We start from the raw sequence: 22,145 nt of genomic DNA, 5'->3' as shown, positions 1-22,145 counted from the left end.
ATTTGTTGAACAAGATGTCGAAAAACCTTTGAGCGGCCTTTTAATAAGTGAAACTTGGGGATCTACATCGCCTCGCAATGCCCATGTGGACGGTGTGTGAAGTTATGTCGGGATGCTATAGTACTTTTTCTATAGTGTTTTACTATAGTACTAGGTAATTTCCTTTGGAAGGCCACACGATCGTGTGGAACGATGTGTGGGATTCTATCAATGCAAATAGCTAAAATAACTCCTGAAAACTCCCACCAAAGCTTGTAAACACATACATGACTGCCTCCGTGCCCTCCTAACATGTCAATTGGCTTCTAAAATCTTAGGAGTTGGCATATATGGCCTTGTAGATGATCTAACTTGAGTGTTCATCCTTAAAGCTTGCGAAATCATCTCAGAAATATCTCCACAACCCTTTCTTTCCTTCTTTCTCATCAATTCCCTTCACATGCCCTGATTGCACAAAAGAACACAAACACATGCTATTAATGAAAATATCTGAATATAATCATGCTTAAAGTGCATAAAAGATGTGAAAAAATATATATCAAACAAGCACTTATCTGTTAACTTTAAAACTGGAAGGTATCCACCAAGCTGAGGAATCTGTCACCAAATATTTCAATTCCTTGAAAAGACTTTGGAAAGACTTGGATCTTTTCAATGATTATGAATGGAAATGTACTGATGATTGCAATTATTATAAGAAGATCTTGGAGGAAAATCATATTTTTAAATTTCTTATTGGACTTAATATGGAATTTAATGGGACTAGAGGTAGGATTATTGATAGACAGGTGCTTCAATTGGTTGGAGAAGTATTCTCTGAAGTTTGGCTTGAAGAAAGTCATCGTCTTGATATGCTCGACAATAAAACTCCTAGCAACACTATTGAAAGTTCTACCCTTGTTGCTGGAAGTAATTACGAATGAAATACTAGTAAGAAAAATGGTGACAAGACTCATATGTGGTGTGACTATTATAACAAACCTCGTCATACGTGGGAGACATGCTAGAAAATTCATGGAACACGAGAAATTTGGAAGGAATTGCATGAAGGACTATTTAATAAAACACTAGCAACACATGAGGCAGATTTGGCTTTGTTCAACAAAGAGCAAATTGATCAACTCCTGAAGCTATTGAAGCCCAACTCGAGTTCATCTAGTGCTCCTAATGCTTCAATTGCAAAAGTAGGTAGTATCTCTAAAGAATTCTCTTATCACTCATTTATTCATTCCACTCCAAGAGCTTCTAACCATATAACAATTATGTCTAGCTTATTACACTCATATTTTCCTTGTTCTAGCCATGAGAAAGTTGGTATAGAAGATGAATCTTATCCTTCTATAGCCATCAAAAGTCTGATAAATCTTTCAAATAATGTTTTCCTTAAGAACATATTGCATGTTTCTAAACTTCTTTGCAATCTATTATCAGTTAACAAATTATTTAAGGATTCTAATTATCATGTTACCTTTTTTGAATCATAATGTACCTTATAGGAACTGAGCTTGTGGAAGATGATTAGCAATCTTAAATTAATTGATGGCCTCTACTTTTTTGAAGATCAAAATTCCAAGAATAAAAGAAAACAAGGCTTCAGTTGTATTTGTTCCACCTCAATTAAGGATCAAATTATGCTTTCGTATTACCAGCTAGGGCATTCTAGTTTTCTTTATCTTAAAAATTTATTTCCTAGTTTATTTAAAAGTTTGGCTTATTATAAATTATATTGTGAAAACTACATTTTATCTAAGAGTCAAAGAATTGTTTATCATCCTCAAGCTTATCAAGCATCAAAACTATTTTATTTAATTCATAGTGATATTTGGGGACTGCCAAGAATTAATAAACCTTTAAATAAAAAGTGGTTTATGACTTTTGTTGATGACCATACTTGCCTATGTTGGGTTTACCTAATGTTAGAAAATATGAGGTTAAAAAACTATTGAAGATGTTTTACTCGGTTATTGAAAACATTTTTCGAAACAAAAATTAGAATCCTTCACACAAATAATGGAACCGAATATTTTAAAGGGACTCTTGGAAGTTTTTTCATTGGACAACAAATTCATCATCAAACTACTTGTGTTGACATACCTCAACAAAATGGTATTGTTGAATGCAATAATAAACATATTCTTGAACTTTTTCAATCTATTATGTTTTCGATGAATGCCCCTAAGTACTTTTGGGAAAAAGTTATTTTAATTGCATCTTATCTTATTAATAGAGTGTCTACTCATGTTCTGGACAATGTTACTCAGCTTGACTATTTTAAAAAAAATATTTTATAACATCACGCATTCCTTCAAATCTAAATCTGAAAATATTTGGGTGTACAACATATGTTCACATAAATAGTAAAAAGAGATCCAAACATGATCCAAGGGTAGAAAAATGTATTTTTATTGGTTATGCTCCAAATAAAATGTGATAGAAGTGTTTTAATTCGAAGACAAAAAAAAGAGTAGTGTCTATGAATGTTGTTTTTCTCGAGAAGCAACCTTACTTTCAAAACATTTCTCCTCAGGGGAAGAACTTAGAAGAAGAAGAAGGAATTTTTGAAAGTATTGCTACTATTCCTTTATCTAAAACTAATGATTTTTTTTACCCTATTACGACATCAATTATTGGTTCTACATTTGAAAATGATTTTTTAATTAAAAAGGAGATTACTAGTCAAGAGGAAATAAGTGATTCTAAACCTATTTTGCCAAACATTCCTAAATCCTTGACAGGGGTAGCAATACTACCCATAGTTCTAACACAACATGTAAAGAGCTCCTTATCTATTCAAGGAAGAAAGGTCACCCCAAGGGCAAGAAAGTCATCATTCCTTTAGCACCAGTTCAATCATCTGCTCTAAAAATAGAACTAGAAAACTACTCAAGGTATTCATAACATTCCTCCTTTTTCATACTTCTTGTGTCCATAATAATCAAACATAATGCTTTATATCTAAGTTGTCTAACTTGTTTGTTCTGAGATATATACAAGAAGCACTTGGTGACTCTAATTGAAAATCAGTAATGATGGAAGAGATGAATGCTCTAAGAAAAAGTGGGACATGGAAACTTGTTAACCTACCAAAAGATCAAAGAATAGTCGAATGTAAATGGTCGTTTACTATGAAGTGTAAGGCAGATGGGAGTATTAAAAGATACAAGGTGAGATTAGTTGCCAAAGGTTTCACCCAAAAAAATGGAATTGATTATCAAGAAACTTTCGCTCCTATTGTAAAAGTCAATTCTATCAAGGTGTTACTATCTTTAGCGGCTAATTGTGGCTGGTCGTTACACTAGTTAGATGTCAAGAATGCAATCCTAAATGGTGATTTGCAAGAAGAGGTGTTTGTGAGCCTATCTCAAGGATTTGAGAAGATGTTAGGACAAAATAAAGTGTGTATGATTAAAAAATTCCTATATGGTCTTAAACAATATCTGGGAGCTTGGTTAGAATGCGTTAGAAAAGTAGTGAAAAGCCATGGTCATCATGAAAGCCAGGTTGATCACGCGATGATTTTATAAGTGATCAGAGAATGGTAAGATCTCTATCTTAATTATCTATGTGGATGATGAATCTTGACAGGAGGTGATTATGAAGTATTAGTAGATTTGAAAAGGAGGTTGGCCCAGAATTTGGAGATTAAGGATCTAGGGGCTTTTCTAATACTTCCTTGGTATGGAGTTTCCCAGGTTGAAGGAGAGTATTTTTGTTAACCATAGAAAGTATATCCTTGATCTCCTTAGTGAGTCTGGTCTTCTAAGTTGAAAAGTAGTAAATTCTCACTTTAATGTTAATATGAAACTTGACCCTCCTAAAGCTGAAGATGTCACTGTTAAAGAGAAATTTCAAAGACTTGTGGGAAAGTCAATCTATCTATCATATACTCAACCAAATATAGCATTCGCAGTGAGCTTGGTTAGCTAATATATGCAGTCAAATCGACACAATTATTTTGATGCAGCCTATAGAATACTAAGATACTTAAAAGGAAGTCTTGGAACGGGTCTTATGTTCCAGAAGAATAACAATCTAGAAATAGAAGTCTATACTGATGCAAATTATGCTAGTAATAGTACTGACAGAAGATCTACTTCAAGCTATTATACATTTGTTTGGGAAATTTAATTACATGGAGGAGTAAAAGCCAAAATGTTATGGCATAGAGTAGTATAGAGGCAGAGTTTAGATCTCTAACTCACGGGCTTCGCTAGCCAATTTGGCTGAAAAGATTGTTTAAAGACTTGAAAATCCATGTGACTCGTCTGATGAAAGTATATTGTGATAACAAGGTAGCTATCTCAATCGCTCACAACCCGGTCTTACATGAATAAACAAAGCAAATTGAGGTTGATAAACATTTTGTCAAAGAAATATATTAAAAGTAAGTCGATTTGTTTTTCTTATGTACCAACTACAAATTAGATAGCAGATATCCTTACCAAAGGGCTACACAAGGGATAGTTCAAAATTTTATTGAGCAAACTAGCTATAGAAGACATATTCAAGGCAGCTTGAGGGGTTGTGTTGCAAGATTCATGGTTAATTAGGGCTGATTTTATCAATTAGCTTTATTTTTTGCTATTTTTATACCTACCATAATCAACCAATGTACAACTATATATTTGTAACATTTCAGAACATCAATATACAATTATTCATTATTATACAAGTTAATTTCCTACACTTGTAATGATTATACTTATAAGTTGTAGACTTGTTGAGCTAAGCTTGGGTTTACCTCTGATGTGGATGTGTTGAGCAAATCTTGAGTTCGAGTTTAGGTGTTGGAATTCAAGCTCGGGTTACTTAGATTACATGGGTTAAAATGCTACTCATGTACTCCATTAGACACATAATTGAAGATATGGCCTACATTGATTCAATGTGTTATAGTTCTTTAGATGGATTAATTTAAAATTTACTATATAAAATAATAGTTAGGCAAAGCTTGTACACTAGTGTATATCATTATACAAGGAAGCCATATCCCACTCCACTATTCTTTGCAAAAAATCTACCATTCGTACTTTGCATATGCCTCATCTTTATTCTTTATCTCTCTTGTTTTCCATTTGAGTGATATCCAAGAGCACACATGTCCATGTTGGCATGCCGAGCTTTATGATGTTAAGTGACACAATGGGTAGAGTAGAAGAACACTCTAATAAGATCAAATATTCAAAATACAATTCCAATAAAATAACCTACACTCAAAATTAATGTAATAAGCATTGATGGTTGAAAACTTCTTTGAAAACAAAATTCAATAGATTGATAGATCACTAACCTAGAAATAGTATTTATATAGGTATGGATGAAGGTCAAAATAATTAATTCAATTAGCCTAATGGCAAAGTATTTAACAAAACAAAACCTCTAATTTTTTTAGTTATGAAATTCTCAAGAGCCTTCTTACCAATGCATGTTGTTATGCCTCAGTATTTACTTCCACTCACTAGAAACTTGAGCTCCACTTATGATTTAAATAATCAAGCTTGCAATTGGGTAAATATAAGTCAAAAACATTGAAATAACTAGAAATGTTATCCATCCATCTTTGGAAATCAACAACGTAAGTGATAAGTGCTTGAGTAGACATATTTCTCTATATGTTTTACATGTTTTGAGCATCATTTTTTACCATGGTTTATGTCTCATATAGTGTATTTGGTGTTCTTTTGTGCAATTAGGTTGTGAATGCCTTTAAGGAAGAAAAAAGAAGCAAAGATAGTTTATAAAGACACATTTTATGAGGTCTTGTGCAATCCAAGGATCAAGACGTAAGAGTAGCTCACGTACATGGATGTGTGTGCCAACTTCCAAGAGGATTCAAGCCAATTTGTTAGTTGGAAGGGCACAAAGGCAGTAACATCTCCATGTCCCTACTCTATGTGAAAAATGCAAGACCTTCCGAATGATAATTCGATGAAGAAAAGTCTTATAATCTACCACATGGATATATGCCCAACCATGTGGCCTCAAGAGAAGAGTATGTGATCTGCGTTTATGAAAAATTCCACGCGGTCATGTGGGAATTTTTGCAGCCCACGCGAGCGCTTGAAATCTCATGCAGTCACGTGGAAGCACATGATAGTCATGGTTTAGGCCTATAAATATCCCTTTTGCCCTACTCTTTGGGGACTTTTTACTACAGTTCAAAGGGCAAAATGGCTAAGGGTTTCAAGAGGAGGTCATTGGTGAATTTGAGGGGCATTCTTGACCAACTTTGATAGATCTTTCTTCCGTCATAGCATCGAGGGGGCCATCAGTAACCTAGCTTCGAAGAAGGATCCTTCAAGATGTTGAGCGACCTATCAAGGTCATCATCATGAATTCAAGGGGTTTTCCCTATGGTTTACATTGCTATTTATTGCATTATTCTTTGCTTTATAACTTGCCCCATGGAGGGCTAAACCCTAGTAGGTATTTGGGAATGTGAACCCTAGGATCATATCTTTTGTATTGACTTACTTTATGTTTTCTATTAATTCCTAGTTTATTTGAGTTTTAATCATGTTTTCTCTTTGTTTCCATATAGTATTGATCTTTGTGATTGATTTGTAATGCATGATTTGTTGCCTTGGTAGGAGTAGAGGTCTCCATTAGGGTTAGAACTGCAAGATTAAAGAGGGTTAAGAGGGTGAGTCATGAGATAGTGGAGTGTCCCCTTTCCCCTCCGATCAGTGCTTCTTATCTCTGTATTCCCTAAGTATTATGCAACCATATATGGTGTGAGGTGTGAGATTGAGAGATTTTTCTGCCGGGATCTTATAGGGGTTTATGGATCTTTCACCGAGAAGTAGGGTTAGGTCTACTATAGGATCGGTTAAAATCCTAGGTATCCCTAGAGCTTATTGTGGTCATATGTAGTGTGAGGTGTTGAGATTGAGTGATATCTCCACCAAGACCTTGTAGGGGACTAGTATTGCTGGCCTGGAGGTAGGGATCGATTGTTCTTGGATTACCTTGACTCAACTAAATCGGTTTAGGAGCATTTAGTAAGTCTTGCACTTCATGTTTAGATCCTAGGTGGAGCATTGCCAGGGTACCTCATCTTTATAGATTGAGATCTCCCTTATTTTCTACTTTCTCTTTGCTTGCTTGCATTATTCTTATTCTTGCAATTAAGTTCATTTCATCACAATCTTGATTCCGATTAGATAACTAAGAAGTGGTTATTATTAATACTTCTGTTTCCTGTGGATTCGATTACCTATCTCACTGGGTATTTTATTACTTCGACACCCATGCACTTGCGGTACACACACACAAATCGGTCATGTCAGTAAGCATTATCATTGATCTTCTTAATAACTTTGAATGGTCCATACTTCCTCTACTTCAACTTTCTTTGAGTGACATTTGCATTTCTTCCTTTGCTAAAAGAAAACCATGACCTCATCACCCACTTTAATAACTTGTCATCTCTCATGTTGATCAACTGCTATCTTGTACCTTTATTATCTTTCTTAACTTTAGTATTATCATATTTTTTTAATGGCTTAAATTTGTTCTGCTAATTTTTTGGTTGCGTGGTCAATTCATAGGATCTTTGGAAGGTTTAATAAATCCAAAGCATGATTAGGAACTTTCATATACACAACAATGAATGGTGACCAACCTGTAGTATTATAGACACCACTATTATAAGTAAACTCTAGCTGTGTTATAGCCAAGGCTATTGTTTGGTCCTATCTTTGCAAATAATCCATACTAAATTCCCTGATGTTTCATTCATAACCTCTGTCTACCATCGTTTTGTGGATGTGTTGTACTACTAAAGTTCAATTAGGAATCAAAAATCCAAAACAAACTTCTCCAAATGTGATTTAGCAACTTGATATTATGATTGCATGTAATGGTCTTCCACAGATAATATGATCTCACAACCTTCACAAAAATAGTTTGACTACTTTAGTCTTCTTACATGATAGAAACATGCTCTTTTGGAGAACTTGTCACCCATAACAAAAATAGAATCCTTTAACCTTGTTGAGTTGATGATATACCCAACACAAAATAGATACAGAGATCGGCCCAAGCAGCATTAGGCACTAGGAATAACATATGGAGGCTATATTATGAGATTGTTCAATGGATTTTTGTCACACAAAAAGTCTCATCACAATGTTAGACACAATAAATCTTCCTCAAATTTGGCCAAAAATATATATCTCCCTTTCATAGCTTTAGTGGTTTTATCATGATAAGTGCTTATGTATAAATAATATGAAGCATTCTTTTCTTACATTGAGCATTATTTTTCTCACATTTTATCACTTATTCGTGTGCATAAGTGTTTTTTTGTGCATTTAGGGCTATGGAGACAAGTGTGGAAGAAAAGAACCGAAAGTAGATCGTGGATGCAATTTGTTGATGAAGTCTTGGAGTGAACAAACGTGAAGGCGCAAGTTGTGCTCAAAGACATTTGGGTGTGTGCCAACCACCATTGTACTCAAGTGAATACACAAATTAGAGGGGCACAAAGGCAGTCACGCTCATGTGTTGTGACTTGTGCAATACTAGCAAGATCTTCGTCAATGTGATTTCATTGAAGACGCAACGTGAACTACCGCATGGATCTGTGCCCATTCATGTGTCCTCAATTAAAAGTGTGGATTCGGGAGTATTTTGGCGAAGTACTGTAGTAGTTTTACTATAGCAAAATCACTGTAGCAGTTAATGGCCACAGCTCGCAAGAAACAAAATTCTGCCAATTCACACGAGTGTGTGGAAATTGCACACTCCTGTGTGGATGCCCGATTCCAACCACTTTAAAAGCGGCGATTTTAGACGTTTTAAGGGATTCTCTTCCTATCTTTATCCCAACTTTTGCCCATCTTTGGAGGCGCTCGCGGCTAAGGTTTGGAGAGGCTTTTGCTAGGTCTTTGGAGTGGTTCTACGTCTTTTGACATTGCGTTGCTTCAGAAGATAGTTATTGGGGGAGCTTTCATCGGCATCGATTTGGCGAGGTGTATCCAGGCTTGATAAGGGAACCCTTGGAGAAAATGAAGCAACTCCACAAGACCAACGATACGGACTACAAGGGAGTTTTATCTATGGATAGCATGCTTTTACTTTCGATTTCATTGTTGATTGTATCTTGCTTCATGGAGAGCTAAACTCCTCGTGGGTACTTGGACTTGTAAACCCTAGGATGATTTTGTTTTATTCACTCTTGTTTCGTTTACTTTGATTGATGTTTTAATTGAGTTCCAACCTTGAATGCTTATTGCATTGATTTTTCCCTTAGTGACACTATGGTTGAAAATCAATCTTGGTAATCTTTGTGGATGAATGACACACCATGAAGGTTAGCAAAGCAAGGTTGGAAACGGTCAAGAGGATGAGTCGAGAAATAGCGGAATGCCCCATTTCCCTTCCGATGTGATTTATCCTACCTCCATGTTCCAAGAGTTCTTTGCGGTCATGATAGAGTGAAGTGCAAAGAGACAAACTCCGTTGGGGCATAGTTGCACAAGTGATAAAGTGAAGCATTGAAGTAATCCTCAGTGCTCGGGTTTAATTGTGACTAGGGGGTCTTTCACCTAGATAAAAGGGTTAGAACTATACTACGGAATAGGGTTTATCACTTTGAGTCCCCAGAGCTTTATGCAACACCACACAGTGTGAGGCGTTGAGAGTATTCTTTTCCACCGGGGCATAGTATAGGGTTAGTCACGGTTGACCTTAGGTTTTGGACCGTATGTTTTAGGATGTCCACCACTCATTAAACATTAGTTAGGAGACATAATGATTAATCTTGCACTTGAAACAATAGTCCTAGGGTGAGCAATGTCCAGGTGCCCATTTTCTATCGATCGCCTCTCCTTATATTCCTTTGCGTCTCTTTCTACTTTTCTTTATTTGTATTTGCATTGATATTGTTCACACCACTTTTGAATCATCTTCACTATAGCTAAATAGCAATTCTTGTGTTTCTGAGCACTATTCCCTGTGGATACGACTACCCACTCACCCGGGTACTTTATTAGTTCGACAACCCGTGCACTAACGGTACACACACGCAAGAGGTGTGCCATGTCCCTACTAAGATTCCCCGCTAATCTCCCATCATGAAACTCTTCAATAACTAAAGATATACATGGAAGAAGATGTTATACACCTTTCAAAATAAACCATTATAAACAAAGTAGTTATTACATGGTTGCTTTAATGCACATTGCTCTAAAGTCATCCTGAAATCAACATTTTCAGCATATAATTTCTTTATATAATCAAATATCTTAATCACTATAGTCTTAATCAAAGAAACCTTCTCAAAGTATTAATTACTCTATTCTATTGCTCAATTTTATGAAGAAGGTTATAAGGAAACTTTCAATTAAAATTAATCACGAGGCATGCATGTTACTCTCAATTGTTTTCAAAGGCCTCTTGCTCCATACCCCATTGAAACTTGCTTATCTTCAAGCATTCAAGTATAGTTGCAACAATGCTATTAAAATACTTAATAAATATTTTGATAAAAGTAGCTAATCCATGGAAGCTTCTTATATCACTCACACTTTTAGGGATAGGTGACTCTCTAATCACTCTCATTTTTTCTTTATTAACCTTATTTATTCGCGTCATTACTAATAATATACTATGAAAAGAGTAAATACTTACTCATAACACTTTCCAAATTAAGATAGAATTCATTTACTTTTACCAAATTAAAAATATCTTAGATATAACCCATATGCTCATTAAACAATTTAATCAATATTAAGATATCTGACACACCTCTTGCATGTGTGTACCGCAAGTGCACTGATGTCGAAGTAATAAAGTACCCAATGAGTTGGGTAATCAAATCCACAGGGAACGGAAGTATTAGTAGCAATTACTTCTTAGTTATCTAGTCGGAATGAAGATTATGGTGAAATGAACTAATCACAAGAATGTGAATGTCTCAAGCAATCAAGGAAGAGTAGAAATGAGGGAAGTCTCAATCAATAAAGATGAGGTACCCGGGTAATGCTTCCCTTAGGATCTAACATGAAGCGCAAGACATACTATTAGTTTCTAAACCGAGTTAAACGAGTTGAGGTAATCCAAGAACAATTGGTCCATGCCTCTAAGCCGCCGATACTAGTCCCCTACAAGGTCCTCGTGGAGAACTCACTCAATCTCAACACCTCACACCACATATGACCACAATAAACTCTAGAGATTCTTAAGAGTACACCCGATTCCTAAGGATAGACCCAACCCTACTTCTAGGTGAAAGATCCCTAACCCCCTACAAGATCCCGTCGGAGAAATCTCTCAATCTCACACCTCACACCAAAGTATGGTTCCATAAAGTCTAGGGAATACAAAGATAGGATGTACTAATCGGAGTCGGTAGGGGACACTCCACTATCTCATGACTCACTCTCTCAACCCTCTTCAATCTTGGAGTTCTAGCCCTAATGGAAACCTCTCTCTCACCAAAGAAACAAATCATGCAATACAAATCAATCAGAAGGATTAATACAACATGCAAGTAATGAAAAATCAAGATTAAAAATCAATTAAACTTATATTTAATAGAAAACACAAAGTAAATCAATACAAAGATATGATCCTACGGTTCACATGCCCAAATACCTACTGAGGTTTTAGCCCTCCATGAGGCAATTTACAAAGCAAATAATAATGCAATAAAAGTCAATAAAAACCATGGAATAAAACCCCCTATAATAAGTGATGATGGCCTTGATGGGTTGCTCAACGTCTTATAGGATCCCTCTCTGAAGCTAGGTCATCGAAGAATCCCTTGATGCTATGACAAAGAAGAGATCTATCAAAGTTGGTGAAGAACGCCCCCAAAATTCGCCAAAGACCTCCTCTCGAAACCCTAGTTGCTTTGCCTTTCAAACACTAGCAAAAAGTCTCCAAAGAATAGGGCAAAAGGGCTATTTATAGTAAAAAATTGGGTCTGTCACGTGCCTCCACGTGACCGTGTGAGCCTGATAAGTGCTTGTGTGATAAGAATGCGAAGTATTCTTTTTTTATGATGAGTATTACTTTTATCATGTTTTAGCACCAATATGTGTGCATTTATGTTACTTTCATGCATATAGGGTTGTGAAGCCGAATGTTAGAGAAAGAAGCCAATGTAGATCGTGAATGCACCATTTGGAGGAAATCTTGAGAATGATCAAACGCAAAGACATAAGTCCGGTTCAAGATGCGAGAATGTGTGCCAACCTCCTCGTATTTAAGTTAGCACAATGATTTGAAGGAGCACAAAGGCAATCACATTCAAGTATTCTGGCTTGTGCTATAGCAAGATCTCCACCAATGTAGTCATTTATTGAAGAAGTAAACTGATTTACAACGTAAATGTGTACCCATTTACGTTAACTCGATGAGAACATGGATTCGGGAGTATTTCGGGCCGGTACTGTAGTAGTTTAATATAGCAAATAGTGTAGTAATTCACTGTAGCATGTACTGTTCACAGCCGGCCAAGAAAAGTAATTTCAAGAGAATCCACATGGGCGTGTGGAAATTCCACACGCCCGTGCATTAATTTCACAGGTCCGTGCGGTGAATCCACAGGGCGTGTGGATTCTCGATTCCATCCCTATTTAAGGCCGATTTCAGCCCCGATTTCAGCATTCTTTTCTCCATCTTTTCTCCAACTTGATAGAGGGCTGTGGCTAGGGTTTTGAGAGATATTGGCTAGTGATTGGGAGAGGTTCTACAGATCTGATATTGTGCTTCATTTAGAATAAGGTTAGTGAGAGAGCTGTCATCGGCACTGATCCGGCGAGGTGTATCCTAGGCCGGAAAAGGGACCCTTGGACGAGTAGAGGCTTCTCCACAAGACCATCGTCATGACTATAGAGGGGGTTTTCTATGGATTACTTGTTTTTACATTCGATTTCATTGATTTTAACTAGCTCCATGGAGAGCTAAACCCCCTAGTGGGTACTTGGATTTGTGAACCCTAGGATGTATTTGTTTCATTAAACCTTGTTATTATGCTTTCATTGATTGATGTGTTAATTGAGTTCCAATCTTGTATGCTTGATTGTTTGAATACTGCCTTGGAGTGACACTAGGGTTGAGGGTTCTTATTGGTAACCCTTGTGAGTGAGTGACACACCACAAGAGTTAGATAAAGCTAGATTGGAGAGGATTGAGAGGGTGAGTCAAGAGGTAGAGGAGCGTCCCCTTTCCCCTCCGGTGTGATTTATCCTATCTCCATTTCCTCGAGTTCTTTGCGGTCATAGTAGAGTGAATGGGCTAAGGGATGACCTTCTGATGTGGCTTAGTTGTAAAGGCAACGGAGTGAAGCGTTGAAGTGATTTTAGCACCTAAGGCTTAATTATGATTAGGGACATTTCACCTAGACCAAAGGGTTAGGTCTACATCTAGGAAGAGGATTTATCACTTGGAATCCCTAGAACTCATTGCGATTCTATAAGAGTGTGAGGTCAAGAGATTGTTCAATTTCTCCTCCAGGACATGTATAGAGTTAGACATGATTGGCCTTAGATTTGGGACCCTGTATTGAAGGATCTCCATGACTCATTAATGCATTTGTTAGAAAGCATAATAGAGGGTTTTGCACTTGAAATGATTGTCCTAGGCGGAACAATACCCGAGTACCCCATTTTTAACGATTGCCTTACCTCCCCTTTACTTGTGCTCTTTTTCTTGTCTATTTTACTTTTGTTACATTACATCTTGTCACACAACTATTATTCACTTTCTGCTTAGTTAAGAAATAGTTTAAGTGTTTTTATTCCCTACTCCCTATGGATTCGATACCCACTCATCTGGGATTTATTACTTCGACAAACCCATGCACTTGCTGGACATACACAAGGGGCTTTGTTAGAGCCTCCCACGCGACCGTGTGGAAATTTCACACTGAGAGTGAATAGTATTTTCCTATAGTGTTTTGATATAGTGTTTTGCTAAAGTATTTTTCAACAAGGCTCCACACTGTTCTCTTGATGCCACATGGATGGGCACATGTCCGCGTGGTAGGTTATGTGGCTTGTCGTCATCTATACATCATTGGGAAGATTCTTGAATTCTTCACACAAGTTGGGACATGGGAGTGTGACTACTTTTGTACCTTTCCAACTCATATTTTGGCTTGAATTCTCTTGGAAGTTGGCACACACCCCTATGTGCATGAGCTCCTCTTGTGTCTTGATCCTTATGTTGCACAAAAACTCCCAAAAGGTGCCTTCATAACCTATCTTTGCTTCCTTTTTACCTTTCAAGGCATTCACAACCTAGTTGCACGAAGGGGTACCAAATACACATTATGTGACATAAACCATGATAAAAATGATACTTAATACATGTAAAACATATAGAGAAATTATGTTTACTCAAGCACTTGTCAATATCATAAAAATATATTTACAAAAATCTACCAAGCACATAATACATTAACCTTGAGAAAATGCTTGGTACACTAGTTAGTCCAAAAGGTGTGACTAACTACTCATATAGCCCATCCCTTGTCTTAATTGTAGTCTTTTACTTATCTCCAAAATGAATTTTGATTAGTTTGTAGCAAATTCTAAGATTAATCTAAGAAAAGAACCACTATCTCTCATGTTGATGTAACATGTCATCCAGTGTAGGAAAAGGAAATTGGTACTTAATGATACGTACTTGATGATCTTCTATTAGTACACATTCTCCAAGTCTCATCTTTATTAATTGTCAACAAGCTTAGCACTTTACATGTACTCATACTAGCTCAGATATGCTTTATTCTGCAATAATTCTTCTAATTTCTTCTAAGAATCTCATTCTCTTTTAGGCTCATCCTCTAGTGTGGAAAATTAGGTAGGTTAGCTTTAGGAACCAAATCCGTTTGATGTTGTATATTCCTCATGCAAGTCAAGTTAGTGCGTAATTCTTCAAGAAAAACATTTTAGAAATTTACTGCACTCTAACTCCTCATTTGTAGCAACTCAATTCTCAATCAACATGTGAAACTCTCAGCCAATTATAAATTTTGATGGCAAGTGTTGAATTATGAAAGAAGTCCTTTTTTATAGTTTAGAATCTTTGGTAGGAGTCTTTTTCCAAAGTAGCATAGGAGTATATTTAAATCCCCTTTATATGATAGGATTTCCTCTTTCCCAAGTGCTTAATATCAACATCAAAACACAAAGGCCTACGAAACAATATATGTAATAAGTATTCAAATTAACCGTATTATCACAAACCTAATCGGAACACTTACTAGTAGAGAATAACACTTCATATTTCTTTTTAACCCAAATTCCTCCTACTTATTTGATCGATCCAATAGTATAAGGATTAGGATAAATTTAAGGCATTAATTGTAAGTTTAACACAACATTTCTTACTAGTAATGTTCTCTTGGTTGGTACAATCAGTGGGTTCAAAAAAATCAATTGTACTATAAATCAATATGGAAAAACTAACCTCTCTGAGATTCATCCCCGCTCTTTCATTATAACATCAACTTTCTCACCACACAAACATGCTCCTCCCCATGCTCATTATTATCAACAACATCCCCATTCAGACTACATAATACCCCATCCTTACTCATCATCTTGCTTAATAATATTCACATGTTTCCTACTAGGACATTCAGTAGACATATGCCTAACCTCCTTGTATCTATTACATTTCAAAAAGGGTCAAGGTTTGTATATGGATTAGAGGTTGTAGGAGTAACAAAGGTAGTATCTTTGGTGCCATTTTCCCCACTTGGAGTATTTTTGGTATCACCACCATCAACTTTAACACTAGCACTTATTTTGTTTCCATTTATTATATATAAGAAATAGACTGGTCGTCCATCCCGCCATACTGCCTATAATTATTACTATGAGTTTTTTCTTGAATCATCAACTCATTTTTCAAGCTACATTTTTTGTTCTTACACACTCAAGACTATTCATACCCTAATCTTGTTAAGGATAGCAAAATTTAATCCACCCACATACGTTGTTGCCTTTTAACTTGCTCTCTTATAGCTGATTCATCTCTGCCATTCTTAAGAATTCAACTATATATTTATTCACATTTGTAGTGCATTAGGTACATCTTTTGTAAGTTTTAAATATGTATTGCTCATAATCAAGAAGTAAATGGCTAGCTATTATAAACTATTACATCTTGCTCAAATAGTTAACATGATTTCTACTTTATCGCCTTTTAGGCCTTTTTTGGATTAGGTTTTGAAAAAGTATTTTTTTAGTTTGGTAGAAGGACTTCCGAAAAAGTGCTTATCAGAGTAAGTTAAGTGCTTCTCTGTATTTTTTTGTTTGGATATGTTAATATAGAAGTACTTCTATATTTGTGAATTTGTTTAGATGATCACTCGTAGAAGGACCTTTTCAGTAGTAAATTACTAAAATTGGCATTCATTGAATTATAATAATATCCTAATTGTTTGGCATTTATCACACTTGGGACAGGGATAGGAGTTGATGTGAGAAGAGGCCTTCAAATCTTTGAGGCAAAGAAGATAATATCGGGATGCAAAAATCTTGGAGAGAAACCTTAAAAGAAGTAGAAACACTACTTTTTTTCATAACTAATAGTATGATGCTTATGAAAAAAAAATAGTTTTTAAATAGCAATTTTGGGTCACATAATTACTTAATTGCCCTGATGAAATAAAAAAATTCTATATATTCAAATAATCTATCAATTTTATTAATCCAAACAATTTTTTTTTTTAGCCTAGAAGAGCTTAACTTATAAAAAAGTGCTTCTAGGCTTCCTAGAGCTAATCTAAATAAGGCCTTAGTCACTTTCAATCTATCCTACTATACAAAAGCTCCATATTTCAATCAATATGCAACCAATTCCATCTTTTTCCTTATAGAATTTCTATATATTCAAATAATCCATCAATTTTAGTAATCCAAAAATGAAATAACACTATATCTATGCCACCACTAAAATTTTGAATATCCACTTTTAGTTTAAATTCATCATCTCCTCTTTAGTTAACATTTACATTATAATTTCCACCAACCCATGATTTTTTTTAACCTTTGGTTGTGACACAGTAAGCTCACGGGTTATCAAGTAATACCTCTCACGCAAGGATGAGAGGGTCGTATTCCCAAGGACTAAGAAGCTGCTCTTACTTCCTCTTCATGTGTTGTCTAGCCTACAAGTTCAAGTGATGTGGTCTAAACTACAAGGAATCAGAAAGAACTCTAAATGAATGTCTACAGTCGAGGCAAAGTGCGGGTAGAAATCAAGTGATGAACCTGGACACGGATGTGGATTCCCCTGGGGCTACTAAAGTGTTAAGAATGCTACAACTATTATGCAATTGGTGGTTTAGACCAAGAGATTCCTCAGATAGGTCAACTCGATGGTCACATAAATTGACCCCTAATCCTGTATGAATATTGATATGGAATTTTTTTAGACCAAATCCACCTATGATTGCATTACAAGTGTGGAATTCTCTAATTAGGGCCAAAACACAAACTAGGTCCAATCCCTAATTTTGGAGGGGTACAAAATACCCGATGGTCAAGGCATATTTGTACATGGAACCCTTCCAAGCTAGGTGTGTCTAGTACAAGGGTGATGGTCACACAACCAAATACAACCTAAAAATCAACATACAAAGTTCTCATCCATATCATTACATTAAAATACACCAAGCATGAATCACAAATACACCAAAAGCAATAGAATAGATCAAAGCATCCAACTACACAATTACATCCCAAGATTCACCGACATCTAGTGACCTTTGGGTTTAGTTGTTAATACTAAGAAAATACATGATTAAATCCACAAAAACAACTATATAAAGCAACAAATAACTTCCTCAAGTGATGAATGCAGAGAGACAAGTCGAGGGAAGCTTCCAACGACGCCACCAAAAGGGTGGCTTCCTTGCCCTCTATAAGCTTGAACAATGGGAGATGATGCCAGATCTTGCCTTCTTACCTAAAATGTCTTCTTGAGCCTTCTTTATCCTAGATTTGAAAGATGGAGAGGAATAGTAGAGGTAGGAGAAGGGGATGATGAAGAATTCTCCCAAAAAGCCCTAAAAAGTCCTTTTAAAGACCTTCTTAGGATGGCTTCACGGCTTTGTTCACGGGCGTAAAGGAGGCCGTCAGACTCTCTGGATTTCGCCAAAAATTTTGTGAACTACTACAGTAAACTACGCATTCTTCAGCCGGTTCAGGAGAGTCTTCACAGCTATTAGTAAGCCTGTCAACGAAACCCGAGGCATTGTTGTTTCCTATGTTCTCCGTACTACATTGTTGCTACAGTACCTGAGCTTTAAAACACCATTTTCGGTTTCATTTTCCTTCTCTTTTGCATTGTCGAGCTCACCTGGGCATCCTCAGGACCTGTAACACGAATAAGACCAATTAAACCACACAAATGGTAACATATCATTGATTTATACATAAATAATATGACATGAATACATATAGAATACACACATTTAGGCGTTTATCAACCTTAGGTTGGCATCTTCATCATCAATAATAATCATCATTCATATCCATTCTTCGATTATTCTCATAAATAGTGTTATTAACAATTCAATCTTCGTCATATCCTCTAGTCAGTTTGCTTTATAATTCCTATTTTGATTTCCACTTGTCCACAGCAAGACTTACAATTGAACTTGCATAGCAACCAATAACAATTCCATATTGTAAATTAAGCTTTGCTAATTTTTCCATTGCTCTCTATGCAACATGTAACCGTTGATTATTAACATAAAGTTGGTTATCACCACTACTTCCTTAGTTAGCCATCTGACCCAAGGAAACTCACTCTGATAGTAATTAACACAGTGAGTATCAAGGAAGAAACTCTAACGAGACCAAGTATTCATAATGCAGTTTTAAGGTAAGAACCCACACTCAAAATTAAGTAATAAGCACTTATATCTGAAACCTTCCTTAAAATATATTTAATTGATTGATAGGTAAAAAAGCTCAAAAATATTATTAATATAAGTCTATAATAAGGGCAAAAAATAATGAAATTTCTATAAGAAAATAGTAAATAAAATTATAACTTTTCAAATTGTGCAATATGCATGTTTTCTTTTTTACCACATGTTCTCATGGCTTACAATTGAGTATATAAGGTTGTCCTAGGCAAGGTTCGGGAGATGCCAAAAGTAAATCTTAAGAGAGTTACATCAATTTTAAAGCACCGCATGACACACCTTAAACATAGACATGGAATTTATTGGTAATTACTCCTAATCTTGTTTATTGTCAATTGCATGCTACTATGCTTAATAACATATTTATTTCCACCATACTATATTTTTAATGAAGTGTGCAATATCATCTTCTTGGAATCACCTGCAGATGTTGGATTCTCTTATTAGAACTCGACCACGGATTATAAGTCTAGTGGAGATAGGAGAACTACCAATGATAACTATATTTTTCTTATGGATTGGCTTGAGAGTTTCCCACAGTATAATGACCGTGATTTCTACATCATGGGAGAGATTTATGCTGACCATTACGTGCTAGAGCTTGTAGTTATAATCATCACAAATAAGAAGCACATAAACCAGACAAATATCAACCTTGAAGGCATTGTCGTAAGTTGTCATGACCTCAACTCTTTAGCCCAGTTTATAGGACTAAGTTCTAACTGAGTGTTGATGTTCTTCCTTGATAGATTGGAAATGGATATTTCGATATGGTTTTTGAATTTGAAGGTTATGATTGATTACTTCTGGACACATGCATTGATATCGGATGAAACTTATGAAGTTATTCTGTCTACATGTAACTTTACTAGAGAGAATTTTAGTGAAGAATGTACATTTCTATGATATCTGTCTACATGGAGATTGGAAATATAGATGACTATGATATCTATGCTCATATTTTCCATGTTTCCCCAAAAGCAAAAACCAAGATCACTAGTTCGGTTAGTCTCTACTCCATTGACTAGTGTAATCTAATCATGTGAATAGATAACAACATGTAAATACCATATATTCTGTAGTTCATTTAGGTGAAGGAAATTGATCCATGTGCTAAATTCTATGTGATTGCATATCTTAATCTTCCCAAGGTGCAACAGTCTCTTGATGCAAATATAACATGATTGCATATCTTAATCTTCCCAAGGTGCAACAGTCCCTTGATTAAAATATAACATTATTGCCATATTCATGGACTACTTGCATGTTGGCCATTTAATTTATGCCAATTTTCATTAATATCATTCTATAATTATGATATATGCATTTTTGTGGTATGAACTTCATGTTTACAGTGATCTAGATTGGATTGATGCACCAAGAACAATGTTACCCACAATCAAGAAGGTTATTGCCAAAGGTATTAGAATTTGGCTTTACAGGTGAGTTCATGGAATAACATATCTTTAACACTAGCTAATTTCACTATATTTAAGCAAAACCTAAAGGCAAGAGTTTGTATCCATGCAGTGGGGATGTGGATGCTGGGTGTTCTGCGACATCAACTCGATACTTTATTAATAAGTTACATCTCACCATCAAAACACCTTGGCGCCCATGGTACACCAATGAAGAAGTACAAGACTTGCTTGGCTACCATCTAATAATACATATAGAATACCTATCATTTCTATTTATTTTGATTATTACTATGTCCTATACACACAGGTTGGAGGATATGTTGTTGGCTATAAGGAACTAACATATGTGGCAGTTAGGGGAGCAGGGCATCACGTGCCGATTGGTCAACCTGAAAGAGCACTAACCATGACAAATCATTCCTTAAAGGAGAGCTTCCAACTATTGCATATAAAAGGTGGATGTTTTATTTGAAAATATGTTCTTGTCCTTTACTTATCATTTGATATTTGGTCTTTTAATAGGCTGAAGACAAATTGAGCTTTTAAATTATGTTTGGTTTGTAAATCTTTTACGAGAACAAAAAAGAAAAGATGCTATGAATAAATTTATGTATGAACACCATTATGTTTTTTGCAAGCCTTAGATGGATACTATGTACATGATATATCACATGTTTAGCATATAAGATAAGTCTTATTTTATTTTACTTAATTTTTTTATGAATAAGCAACAGGGATTGTCAAAGGGATAGACAGGTACAGAGATACAATAGTTGTACTGGCTTATGAACCTCTTAAAAAAATTTTTGTTGAAAGCAACCGTGAAAGGGTGAAACTACTGTTTTTCCAACATTATACCATAGGCCGACCCAACAAATAGTACTGAAGATCATTACATGTGCCCAAGTGTACAGTGCATAACAATACATGGAATAGTACTACGGGGGACGGATTCAAACCCTTTGCCCTTCCTCCTTGCACTCTTATGTCATGTTGTTAGAGCTTAAGCACCATGTTGGCATCATTTGACATACATTGGTAATGACGTGGTACCTATGATGAGGTAGCATGATGACATGACAAAATGATGTGGCAAGAGATGACATGAAGACATGAAGCTATCTTTGGAGGAGATATTTTTTGGTAGGACAATCAACTTGGGGGATCTCTCTTGATATGTAACCAATGGTCATATGAAGATACAATCTATCTTTAGCACTTGAATTAATCATGATAGATCAACTATTTGGAGGACAAGATCTTCTTGAAGCTAAAGTTGGTAACAAAGCTATATGAAGATATAAATCATGAAAGAAAGATCTAAGTAACCAACCTAGGTTAAGGCTAAATGAAGATTGAAGTTAATTATGGGAAAAGCTATTTGAAGACTCTATCATGCATGGAGAAGATTGCCGATCAAGCTTGGATGAATGAAGATCAAGTTTGGAAGATTGTGAAGAACTAAACTTGGATGAATTAGAGATCAAATTTAGTAACAAGAAGAATGAAGAATCAAACTTGAATGAATGAAGATCAAATTTAGAAAAAGTATTTAAAGATCTTTGAAGACTATCTTTGATATGATGGAGACGAGCCATATGGGGTGCGGCCCTTTTGAGTATTGTAGATAAGACGTGAGGAGGCAAGTTAGTTTCTGGTAGATCGAGATTGGGAGGATTTCACTACATTGACTCGAACTTGGACACAGCTAGGAAGGATGGTGCTTTCTACAGGTTGAGTTGTAATGGAAGATACGACTCAATCAAGATTAGTAGGATGGTCGCATTGCAAGCTCAATGTCAATAGACATTTTAATGTCTATA

At 35.7% G+C, this 22,145-nt stretch overlaps 1 pseudogene; it reads left to right on the top strand.

The window, feature by feature from the left end:
- LOC120263088 overlaps nt 1-20,860 on the top strand; it is a 42,864-nt pseudogene extending 22,004 nt beyond the window's left edge.
- The last annotated feature ends 1,285 nt before the right edge of the window (nt 20,861-22,145 follow it).

The sequence above is a fragment of the Dioscorea cayenensis genome, chromosome 6 (genome assembly GCF_009730915.1).
Source record: "Dioscorea cayenensis subsp. rotundata cultivar TDr96_F1 chromosome 6, TDr96_F1_v2_PseudoChromosome.rev07_lg8_w22 25.fasta, whole genome shotgun sequence".
Classification (NCBI taxonomy): Eukaryota; Viridiplantae; Streptophyta; class Magnoliopsida; order Dioscoreales; family Dioscoreaceae; genus Dioscorea; species Dioscorea cayenensis.
This window is presented reverse-complemented; position numbering and strand designations above follow the sequence as displayed.